The sequence below is a fragment of the Sus scrofa genome, chromosome 13, assembly GCF_054392235.1.
Source record: "Sus scrofa isolate SSC_HxYL_T2T_F1_AM1 chromosome 13, Sscrofa_HxYL_maternal_Yorkshire_Landrace_v2.0, whole genome shotgun sequence".
Lineage (NCBI taxonomy): Eukaryota > Metazoa > Chordata > Mammalia > Artiodactyla > Suidae > Sus > Sus scrofa.
Genome location: NC_139395.1, coordinates 132101096 through 132114194, shown reverse-complemented (window position 1 = coordinate 132114194; position 13099 = coordinate 132101096). Strand labels below are relative to the sequence as shown.

The 13099-nt window shown below is 39.3% G+C and overlaps 1 protein-coding gene across 2 annotated transcripts in view; it reads left to right on the top strand.

Moving 5' to 3' along the window:
* KCNMB3 (potassium calcium-activated channel subfamily M regulatory beta subunit 3) overlaps nt 1-13099 on the top strand; it is a 128137-nt gene that overhangs the window by 6808 nt on the left and 108230 nt on the right. The window contains exon 3 of one of the 2 annotated variants that reach the window (XR_002337762.2): nt 12444-12564. The gene's annotated coding sequence lies outside the window, so the exon portion shown is untranslated. Of the gene's footprint in view, nt 1-12443; nt 12565-13099 lie in introns of those variants that run through there. The other variant, XM_084990369.1, reaches the window with a different exon arrangement.

Sequence of the window (13099 nt, the reverse complement as noted above, 5' to 3'; positions counted from 1 at the left end):
GGAACCATGAGATTGTGAGTTCAATCCCTCAGTGGGTTAAGGACCCGGCATTGCCATGAGCTGTGGTGTAGGTCACAGACTCAGCTCAGATTCCGCGTTGCTGTGGCTCTGGCGTGGGCTGGCAGCTACAGCTCCAATTAGACCCCTAGCCTGGGAACCTCCATATGCCACAGGTGTGGCCCTAAAAAGACAAAAGACCAAAAAAAAAGAAAAAAGAAAAAAGAAACATTTTCATATAATAAGTAGTAATTTAATCCATTGTTTTTCTTTTCATGGAACAGACACATAGATGAAAACCAGCAGAATAAACACAAAGAAAGAAAAAAGAAAAAAATTAAAATATAAAGGCTAAAACTGAGATTAACAAAAACTAAAAATTATTTAAAAAACTTATAACTTTGACATTCTATTGCCAAATCTGTTTAAGAATGTCAAAAAATGGGAGTTCTCGTCGTGTAGGCTGGCAGCCACAGCTCTGATTACACCCCTAGCCTGAGAACCTCCATATGCCTCTGGTGCGGCCCTCAAATCAAAGACAAAAGGATGGCAAAAATGAGTTATCTGTGGCACAGTGAATTAAAGACTCAGTGTTTCACTGCAGTGCCTTGGGTCACTGCTATGGCATGGGTTTGCTCTCTGGCCCGGAACTTCCACATGCCACGAGTATGGCCAAAAAAAAAAAAAAAAAAAAGAATGTCCAAAATGAGGGAAGACACAAACCAAAGGTGAAATAACTCTAGACTCTAGATATATAACATCATAAATGCCAATAACTTGAAAACCCAGATGAAGTGTGAAATTTCTGGGAAACGACTAAATAACAAATTAGCCCAAGAAAAAATAGAAAACCTGAATAAGCTAATAAGCATTCAAAAAAGTGAAATTGTGGGAGTTCTCTGGTGGCTCAGATGGTTAAAGAATCATCACTGTCACTGGTATGGCTCCAGTTACTCTTGTGGTGCAGGTTCTATCCCTGGCCTGGGAACTTCTGCATAGGCTGTAGAGAAAAAAGAAAAAAAGTTGAAATGGCAATTTCCCACATACACAAAAAAGAGCTAGGCTTAGATGATTTTAGAGATAAATTTCTACTAAATCTTTAAAGGAAAGATTGATCTTATACAGGTTTTTGCAGAACATAAAACAAGAGAAAAGACACCTCAGCTCATTTACAGGACTAGAATAACCTTGAAACCACACTGGATAGGAGGTGTAAGTAAAGAAAATCACATGTACGAATATAGAGACAAACATCCTATGTGAAATATTTGCTGTCCGAATCCAACATTGTATTAGAAAAAAAATTTTGTCCAAGTAGTGTTTTCTTAGAAATATAGAGATAATTCAACATCAGAAAATTAACCAATATAATTCATATTAGCAGACTTAAGGGAAAAAACCAACATGTTTATCTCAATAGCTATAGAAAAAGTTAGTGCTAACATTTAACACCTGCTTATAATAAAACAATCTTAAAAACCTAAGAAATCTGCTAAAGGCTACTTACAATACTTACAAAACCTACAGAAAACATAATGGGGAAACTTTAGGAGTCTTACATCTGAGGCTAGGAACAAAAAAAGGAATGCCAGTTTATGCTATTTCTGCTCCTTATGGTAGTGGAAATATTGACAAATTCTATGATAAGAAAAAAGAGAGGCGTTCCCATGGTGGTTCAGCAGAAATGAATCTGACTAGTATCTGAGGACATGGGTTTGATCCCTGGCCTTACTCAGTGAGTTAAGGATCTGGTGTTGCTATGGCTGTGTTGTAGGCTGGTGGCTACAGATCATATTGAACCCCTAACCTTGGAACCTCTATATGCCATGAGTATGACCCTAAAAAGACCAAAACAAACAAACAAACAAAAAAACGTATTCAGGACTCACAAACTGGAAGTAAAGAGACAAGTATGTAATTTATGGCAGATTATTATGATTATCTACATTAAAAATTAAGCAAAAACAGTTATTACAAGTAAGAAGATTAAAACCTTAACAAAGTTTCTGTATATGAAATCACTGTTTCAAAATTCAGAAGTTTTGGGAGTTAACATTGTAGCTCAGCCGTAATGAACCTGACTAGTACTCATGAGGATGCAGGTTCAAGCTGTGGTGTAGGTCACAGATGTGGCTCAGATTCCACATTGCTATATGGCTGTAGCGAGGCTGGCAGCTGCAGTTCTTATTGGACCCCAGGCCTGGGAACTTCCATATGCTGCAAGTTTGGCCCTAAAAAGCAAACAAACAAAACAAACAAACAAACAAACAAAAAACCCGGAAGTTTTCCTATATACCTACAATAACCAGTTACAGAGTAAGATAGTGTGTCAAAGCAACCCAAACTGTAAAGAATCTAGGAACTGATTTAACAAAAACTGCATAAAACCTTTTTGGAAAAAAATTTAAAAGAATATTAAAAGAGAACTGAGTAGGAGTTCCCGTTGCAGCTCAGCAGGTTAAAAACCTGCCACAGTGTCTGTGAGGATGTGAGTTCAATCACTGGCCTCACTCAGTGAATTAAGGATCTGGCGTTACTGCAAGTTGCAGTGTAGGTTGCAGACCCAGCTAGAATCCAGTGTTGCTGTGGCTATGGTGCAGGCCGGGAACTGCAGCTCAGATTCGACCCCTAGCCTGGGAACTTCCATATGCCACGGGTATGGCACTAAAAAAAAGACAAAAAGAAGAGCAGAAGGAATACGCCACCTGATATTAAGACATACTGGCAAGGCAAAATGTTTAAAGCAAATGTTAAAGCATGTGATACTACTGCAGGAATAAACAGAGAAATATAATAGAGTACAGACACAGATCCATATGCCAGTTATGCCCATGGGGAGTTGATATATGATCCAATTGGTATCATGAATCACTGGGGAGAGATGCATAATTTAACAAAATGTATTGAGGAAACTGGCTCACTTAAATGAAGTAAAATAAAACTTAGACCATTCTTACACACAAAGAAATTTAAACCTGAACACAAAGGTGCAATCATAAAATTATTAGGGGAGTTCCCATCGTGGCTCAGTGGTTAACGAATCCAACTAGGAACCATGAGGTTGAGGGTTCGATCCCTGGCCTTGCTCAGTGGGTTAAGGATCCAGTGTTGCCGTGAGCTGTGGTGTAGACTGCAGACGCAGCTCGGATCCCGTGTTGCTGTGGCTCTGGCGTAGGCTGGCAGCTACAGCTCCGATTAGACTCCTAGCCTGGGAACCTCCATATGCTGCAGGAGCGGCCCAAGAAATGGCAAAAAAAAAAAAAAAAAAACAGAGAGAAAATTATTAGGAAAAACTATTTTTTCCTAATAATTTTGCGACATTGGGGTTAGAGAGGAGTCTGTAGGCAAAGCACACACTATAAAGAAAAATGGATGGATCTATCTACATTAAAGATTTCACTAACAGATGACAATCTGGAAATCTACATTTTTGCAATGTATATTGTCAACAAAGCACCAATATTTATATATTATAAGGAACTTCTGAAAATTAACCAGGAAAACCAATACAAAAGTAAAAAAGATATGGAAAGGCAGTGTCCCAAATGAGAAACCAAAATGACTCAAGCATAAGTTTTTGGGTTTTTTTTGCTTTTTAGAGCAGCACAGTGGCATGTGAAGGTTCCCAGGCTAGGGGTCTAATCAGAGCTACAGCTGCTGGCCTATGCCACAGCCACAGCAATGCCAAATCTGAGCCACATCTGTGACCTACACCACAGCTCAGGGCGATGCCAGATCCTTGACCCACTGAGCAAGGTCAGGGATCGAACCCGCAAACTCATGGTTCCTAGTCGCATTCGTTTCTGCTGTGCCACAAAGGGAACTCCTTTTTTCTGCTTTTTAGGACCACATTCATGGCAAATGGAAGTCCCCAGGCCAGGGGTTGACTCAGAGCTGCAGCTGCCAGCCTACACCACAGCCACGCCAACACAGGATTGGAGCCACATCTGCGACCTACACCACAGCTCACAGCAACACCAGATCCTTAACCCACTGAGTAAGGCCAGGGCTCGAACCTGAATCCTCATGGATACTAGTCAGGTTCATGCCCACTGAGTCACAATGGGAACTCCCAAGCATAAGATATTTTCAAATGTGCTAGTAATCAAATAATGCAAATTCAAACAATAGAAATATGCTACTTTATGCCCCTTAGATTTACAGAGAATTTAAAAATTGTATGGTATTAATTGTTGATAAGAATGTAGGGAGGGAGTTCCCATCATGGTGCAGCAGAAACGAATCCAACTAGGAACCATGAGGTTGCAGGCTCGATTCCTGGCCTCGATCAATGGGTTAAGGATCCCGTATTGCCAGGAGCTGTGGTGTAGGTCTCAGACCAGCTCAGATCTGGCTTTGCTGTGGCTGTGGTGTAGGCCGGCAGCTACAGCTCTCATCGAACCCCTAGCCTGGGAACCTCCATATGCCGTGGGTGCAGCCCTGAAAAGACAAGAGACAAAAAACAAAAAACCAAACCAAACCAAACCAAAACAAAAAGAATGTAGGGAAACATGATCAGCTGATGGCAGTATAAATTTGAGCCATTTTGGATAATATTTTGGAGTTATTTAATCACAAGTAGACAAAAACATATAACACAAAGCCCATACCCCAAAGAAGAAAAAGAACAAACAAAAAACCCCAAACACCTCAACACATATAAGAATGATTATGGCAGTATTATATATAAAGAGAATACCTAGAAACATAAAAGGCACTCAACTTGATATTTAACTGAATTGGAGTTCAGAAGAATGACAGAGAAGAATTGCCTGCCCTATACAGTAAATCTCTTTGAGAACAAGAACCAAAGTTTATTTATCTTTGTATCCCTGTGCACATGGCTTGATAGTAGATATTCCATAGCTATCTGTTACATTGACTAGTAGTGAAACAGAAGTTCTTAAGGAGTGGCAGAGAGTCCATGGACTATTTGAGAAAAATTTTTTTACATTACATCCATTGTCCTAGGTTATAGTCACAATTTATCATTAGCAAGCCAGGACTAGAAGTCAAAGCCACAGGCCATGCTCCAGCATTCTCTACTACATTATTTTTTCTCTTTGGCTGTCCAATGTGATATTCCATGAAAAAAAAAATAGGGCACATTTTAACTTTTTTCTAAGGAAAATTCTTTGAAGAGTGGTAGTTAAAAAGTCTAGTTTATTCCATCTTAAAAAGCATTTGACTAATAATGTTAGAGAACCATTTTTCTAAGCTATAAACAAGAAATTAAGATCAGGATTTTATTTTCTTTTTTTCCTTTTCCTTTTTGCTTTTTTTAGGGCTGCACCTGCGGCACATGGAGTTTCCCAGGCTAGGGGTCGAATCAGAGCTATAGCTGCCAGCCTACACCACAGCCACAGCAACGCCAGATCCAAGCTGAATCTGCAACCTACAGCACAGCTCACCGCAAGGCCAGATCCTGAGCGAGGCCAGGAATGGAACCCGAAACCTCACCATTCCTAGTCAGATTCATTTCTGCTGGGCCACAACAGGAACTCCTAAGATCAGAATTTTCTATTTTCAAATTTTTTCTTTTTTTTTTAATAGCTGCACCTATGGAATCTGGAAGTTCTCAGGCTAGGGGTTGAATAGCTGCTGGCCTACCCAACAGCCACAATACTGGATCCAAGCCACATCTATAACTTACACTGCAGCTTGAGACAATGTTGGATCCTTAACCCACTGAGCAAGGTCAGGGATTTGAACCCACATATTCACAGAGACAATGTTGTGTCCTTAAACCCGCTGAGCCACAACAGGAACTTTCATTCAAGTTTTACCTGCCCAATTTTTTCCATGTCCATTTATCGTTATTTATGTTTTTCTTTAAATCAGCTTTTTAAAAAAAAAACTGTCCTAAGTGAAAACATTCATGAATAAGATTTGAAGACATTTACAATGTATAATTGACTCTCAGAAAATAAAACTACGTGCTATATGCAATTATTTTTATATGTTGTGCACTTTATGACTCTGGACTAGAAGATCTCTGAAGTTCTTCCCAAACTAACATTCTGAAAATTTAGGTTAGTTCCTCAACTTCTGCAATTTAGTTGTTCACTAAAGAACAACTTTAAGTGCCACAATGCATTTAACCGAAAACTTGTAACCATAAAGAAGCATTAAGATCCATGCCATGATATTCCCCTTCTTAAAAACCCAAAATAGACACACTGAAATTGATAAATTCAGTATACTGTTAGATAGGAATTTATAAAACATTTAGAGGATACAGAAGTGAGTGATGTGATAAATGGTAGGAAGGGAGTAAACTTTTTTTTTTTTTTGTCTTTTTGCCTTTTCTTGAGCTGCTCCCTTGGCATACGGAGGTTCCCAGGCTAGGGGTCTAATCAGAGCTGTAGCCACCAGCCTACGCCAGAGCCACAGCAACGTGGGATCCGAGCCGAGTCTGCGACCTACACCACAGCTCACAGCAACGCCAGATCCTTAACCCACTGAGCAAGGCCAGGGATCAAACCAGCCATCTCATGGTTCCTAGTCGCATTTGTTAACCGCTGCGCCACAATGGGAACTCCAAGGGAATAAACTTTTTAACTCAGGTTGGAGAATAGAAAAAAGGAAGAATTAAAGAAAATAAATCCATCCTCACCTTGTTACTTAGGAAAATTTTAATCTCTTGAGACTTTCTGAAAATCCAAATTAGGTGAGGAAGAGTTGCAAAGGGGAGGGTAATCAGTCATAGGATAGAGTTTGAGAAATGTTTTAGAGACATAATGCTATAGCAGAGAAATGGTAACCCTAAATAAAATGTGGAGGGTAGGCAGCAAAAGAGAATTCAATATTCTCAAGTTTTAGCCAACCAAAATCCAAAACATCATGGTAAATAGTCTTTAGGCAGAAGATCAAAACAAAAAAAAATTGAGAGTTCCTGTAGTGGCTCATTGGTTAAGGAACATGACTAGGATCCATGACGATGTGGGTTCGATCCCTGGCCTTGCTCTGTGGGTTAAGGATCTGGCGTTACCTTGAGCTGTGGTATAGGTTGCCGACGAGGCTCGGATCCTGGGTTACTGTGGCTAAGGTGTAGGCCAAGAGCTGCAGCTCCAATTCGACCCCTGGCCTGGGAACCTCCATATGCCACAGGTGCAGACCTGAAAAGGCCAAAAAACCAAAAAGACAAAAATAATTTACCCACCAGAAAATTATATTTCTGTATAATTTTGATATGGTTCCGATTATTAATCTCAGCTTACTCTAAAGAACAAGGACAAAAGTATTTATTATTTCAACTGCAATATTTTTGGTAGTGGATACTATCTAGACAAGATATTAAAAACTAGAAACCTGAGTTTTTATTCAAAACATATCTTTTATTAAAATTTTCAATAAATTGTTCAATATTTTTAGCAAGAAAAAAGATTATCCAGGTCATATTTGTTTGCCTATTTAAAACTGAAAACAGGAGTTGCCTTGAGGTGCAGGCTGTTAAGGATCCAGCATTGTCACTGCAGCAGCTTGGGTCATTGCTGTTGCGTGGTTCCATCACTGGTCCAGCAACTTCCACATGCCACAGGTATGACCAAAAAAAAAGAACAAAAAAAGAAAAATAAAGACAGAAAGAAGAAAGAAAAGAACAAAGAACTGAAAGTTACGATAACAAAAAGTCCTCTTTTTGGCTACATCTACTGCATTCAGAAGTTCCAGGGGCAGGGATCAAACCTGGGCCACAGCAGCAACCAGAACTGCAGCAGTGACAACCCTAGAGCTTTAAACCACTGAGCCAGAAGGAAACTCCAACAAGAATTCCTTTTAAGTATCTAAATAATCATCCCTTTAACAGTATGGGAATAAGATTAGTAGATAATACAATATTTCTATTTAGCAATGTGAGGAAATTTTTTCTTCTTACAATGAAGAAATCATTTTTCACAAATGTGATTTTTGGGTTTAGGTAGTACCAGTTTAATATCAAGATTACTAAGGAAAATGAATAAGGAATTTGTTGTGACACTTTAATATGAAAAATCTTTATACAGAGAATTATTTTTCAAATCACCTATGAAGCAGCCTCCAAGCAACTGACTGGCTACTAAAATTTCTAGTGTTTTTTTCTGGGGGGGGGGCACACCCACGATATACAAAAGTTCCTGGGCCAGAGATCAAACCTGAGCCACAGCAGTGATACCAAATCCTTAACCTCTAAGCCACCAGGGAACTCCCTAAAACTTAGTTTTTAAACTTACAAATTGAGCACATAAGTTCATGTAAACATGCAAATTACATGTGACAGCTTTGTGAATTTATATTTTACACCATAAATCTACACGTTTCTTGGAGTTCTCTTGTAGCACAGTAGGTTAAGGATTTGGCATCAACACTGCAGTGGCTTGGGTCACTGCTGTGGTGCAGGTTTGATCCCTGGCCCAGGGAACTTCCACATGCCACAAGCACAGCCAAAAAACATGTGCACATTTATTTCTCTTAGATTTGAATGTTGTCATAAGAGATTAATTTATGGAAAGCTAAACAAATATAAGGTATATTTGTCAATCTATAAACTCAATGCCATGAATAAAAATTATTGTAGGGACCCTGTATCTTAAGTCATCAGAACTGAAAGCTACAGAACTCCTGTTATGGCTCAGAGTAATGAATCTGACTAGTATCCATAAAGACTCGGGTTCAATTCCTGGCCCTGCTCAGTGGGGTGCAGCCTTAAAAAGACAAAAAAACCCCAAAAAACAAAAAACAAAAAAACCTCTGAAAGTTACAAAGGAATGTGTGTATGTGTGTGTGTGTGTGTTTTCAAAAGTTCATTTTTAACTTAAAAAGACGAGATTGTGTTAATTGTAGAGTAAACCTGACTAACCAAATTTGCTACTCTGTTGGGATTTCCAGTTTGTCTTAACCATTTATTTTCAGTTAAATAAATAGTATTGATTTTTTAAAGTCAATCTGCTTCCCAAGAGGATTGTGGCTATTTGATTTTTTTTTTTTTGTCTTTTTAGGGCTGCACCCATAGCATATGGAAGTTCCCAGGCTAGGGGTAGAATTGGAGCTGCAGCTGCTTGGCCTATGTCACAGCCACAGCAACTTGGGATCCTAACGCCTCTGCAACCTATACCACAGCTCACAGCAATGCCAGATCCTTAACCCTCTGAGCGAGGCCATGGATCAAACCCAAGCCCTCATGGATACTAGTCTGGTTCACTACCGCTGAGCCATGACACGAACTCCCTGGCTATTTGATTTTTATTAGCTTTTTCAAATTTATGCCATTTACAGTGCTTTTAAGTCATCAAAATTCCATTGAAAATTAATCACAGTAGCTTGGGTAATATATTAACTTGGTTGCAAAAGGCACTAAGACTGATAAAACAAGATTTAACTGCATAGTGCCAGGAATCAAGAAAATTTGAAAAATTTTTAAATTAGGAATAGCATTAGTCTATCGAAAAACAAAAAATTGTATATGCTACAACTGCCAATAATTCAGCAATCACCTAACCCTGTGAAACTGAGAAACTAGTTAATATGGGATTATACACATTCAGAAAGGTGATTTTATTTTTTTAAATTTTTATTTATTTATTTATTTTATTTTATTTTTTTGTCTTTTTTTTGCTATTTCTTGGGCCGCTCCTGCGGCATGTGGAGATTCCCAGGCTAGGGGTCCAATCGGAGCTGTAGCCACCGGCCTATGCCAGAGCCACAGCAACACAGGATCCGAGCCGCGTCTGCAACCTACACCACAGCTCACGGCAACGCCAGATCGTTAACCCACTGAGCAAGGGCAGGGACCGAACCCGCAACCTCATGGTTCCTAGTCGAATTCGTTAACCACTGCGCCACGATGGGAACTCTAAGAAAGGTGATTTTAAATGGTAAAACTAGCAAATTTACAAACAGGAAGAGAGGTTTTTGACTAGCTAGTCATTTTCAAATAACTCACTGCAAGGTGAAGATAAAAAAATTTTTAAAATGACCCATCACTGCTATTTATGGCTGTTAAGAAGTCTATTGTGGTACTAATAAATACCACCATCAGTTTTGCATTCTCAAGTCACGAAAGAGAACAGCAGCAATGTCTGTCTTTGAGCAGAGAAAATCCGGAAACAGAAAAAAATTTTTAGGTAGATTTTTCCAAAGTTCATTAAGTAAAAATAGGGACTTGCTACTTTGGCAATTCATGGTCAGTCATATGCTTATTTGAAAGCTGAGTCAAAGCAAAAAAGGTTTTATTGGACAAACTGTGAGATACGGCCTCAAGCTGCAGATTCATCAAAAAGCACTACATTATATTGTTCTAAAACTTGGATTTAATGTCTCAAGTAGAAAGCCCAGAATTAAACCCATGAACCTACAGTCAACTAATCTGTGACCAAGGAGGCAAGAATATACAATGGAGAAAGGACAGCCTGTTCAATAAATGATGCTGGGAAAACTGGACAGCCACATGTAAAAGAATGAAATTAGAACACTCCCTTAACACCATATACAAAAATAAACTCAAAATGGATTAAAGACCTAGATATAAGACCAGATACTATATAAAACTCTTAGAGGAAAACATAGGCCACTCTCTGACATAAATGACAGCAACATCTTCTCAGATCTACCTCTTAAGAGTAATGACAGTAATGTCTCAAGTAGTTTCACCCAAAGTTCTAATTCAACTACTCACACCTGATCAAATGTAATGCTGTAAAAACACAATCAAAAAAAAAAAAAACAAAGACATTATTAAGGTTTGTTTTCTGAAAAATCACATTCATGAAGCTGGGTGTATCTCAACCCCCCCCCCAAAAAAAACAGGAGTTCCTTGGTAGCCTAGCAGTTAAGGATCTGGCATTGTTATTGCTGTGGTGTGGGTTTGATCTCTGGCCTAGGAACTTCACATGCCACCGGCATGTGTCCCATATATATATACACACACACATATATATGTGTGTCCCATACACACACACACACACACACACACACACACACATGTGTATATACACATATACACACACACACACACACAGAATTACAAAAAAAAAAACCTACAGAATTACCAAGGTTAAGTAGTCAGGAAAAACACCCCAAGGACAAAGCTTGGATTTTTATGTAAAACAGTATAATGGAAACATCACTAGACTGGAAGCCAAATAATTTGGATTCCACTCTTGCCTGCTACAACTGGTTTTGTGACCTTGGCCCAATAATAAACTAAATCTCTATTTCTATAAGAAACTTAGAAAATTAGAGGGCTTGGACCAGATGTTTCCTAAGTTTTTCATCCAATTTAATTATAATTTTAAATTTTCTAAGAAACTTCTGGTTTTTTTGGTTTTAGTTTTTTTTTTTTTTTTTTTGCTTTCTAGGGCCACATCTGTGGCATGTGGAGGTTCCCAGGCTAGGGGTTGAATCAGAGCTACAGCCTATGCAACAGCCACAGCCACACAGGATCTGAGCTGTGTCTGTGGCCTACACCACAGCTCACAACGCCAGATCCTTAACTCACTGAGCAAGGCCAGGGATTGAACCCGCAACTTCATGGTTACTAGTCAGATTTGTTTCAGCTGCACCACAACGGGAACTCCCTTCTAAGAAGCATTTTATCAGACAGCCCGACCTGGAATGTTTCAACCAGATGGAATGGTATTTTCTAGGAAAATAGGTATGCATGTGTGATAAAATAGCATAGATAAAAATGATCAGTTTTAAAAAATTTGTTGCTGCCATCATTCTCAAAATAGACTAAATTCCCGTGAGCCTTGAAGTGGGAAGATCATGAATCATAAATTAGTCTTTACAACTATATCAGTATTCCTTAATGACATTATAGAGGGCAACGGTGTTTATATTTGAGGCCAATGATGCACAACATTCTTTTTCATACTGCTACTTAAGAAGCTGTTCCTTGGAGTTCCCATTGTGGCACAGCTGAAACAAATCTGACTAGGAGCCATGAGGTTTCAGGTTCGATCCCTGGCCTTGCTCAGTGGGTTAAGCATCCAGCATTGCTGTGGCTGTGGTGTAGACAGGCAGCAACAGCTCCCATTAGACCCCTAGCCTGGGAACCTCCATACGCCACGGGTGTGGCCCTAAAAAGACAAAAGACAAAAAAAAAGCAGCTCTGATTCAAATGTGGTGGTTGGCTCTCTCCCTCACTTCCCCCAATTCATGTTGAAGTCCTGGACCCCAGTACCTAAAAATATGACCTTATTTGGAGTTCCTGCTGTGGCACAGCTGGTAAAGTACCTGGCTTTGTCCCTCTGGCAAAGGGTACAAAGCCAGGTCAGTGAGTTAAGGATCCACTGCTGTTGCAGCTATGGCTCAGATTTGATCCCTGGCCCAGGGAACTTCCATAAATCCATATGATGTAGGCATGGCTAAAAAAAAGAAAAAAGACCTTATTTGGGGATAGGGTCTTTATCAAGTTAAAATGGGGTCATTAGGGTAAACCCTAATCCAATGACTGGTTCTTTGTAAAGTGCAGAAACTTGGAGATAGACTTGCATATAAGGAGAAGACCATGCCAACATGAAGATGGCCAAATACAAGTCAAGGAGAATGGCTGGGAACTGATCCTTCCCTCACAGCTCTCAGAAAAGGTAACATTTCAATTTTGAATTTGGTTTTTTTTTTGGGGGGGCTTTTTAGAGTCACACCCAAGGCATACAGAAGTTCCTGGGCTAGGGGTTGAATCAGAACTACAGCTACCAGCCTACACCATAGCCACAGCAATGAAGGATCAGAGCCATGTCTATGACCTACACCACAGCTCACACCAACAATGGATCCTTAACCCACTGAGAGAGGCCAGGTATTGAACCTGCATCCTCATGGATAGAAGTTGGATTTGTTTCCACTGCACCACAACGGGAACTCCCTCAATTTTGAACTTTGATTCTCTAAAACTGTGAGGCAAGAAATTTCTATTGTTTAAGCCAATTGGTTTGTCATTATTTGTTATAGCAGCCACAGGAAACTAATATGGACTGATTTACCATTGTCAAAAGTAATTTATACCTTATTACATCAGCAACCCCTATCTCCCAGATCTTCTTTTTCTATTTCAATACTTTTCAGTATTCTCAGAAAATAAATGATTTTAGGGAGTTCCCACTGTGGCTCAGCGGTTAACGAA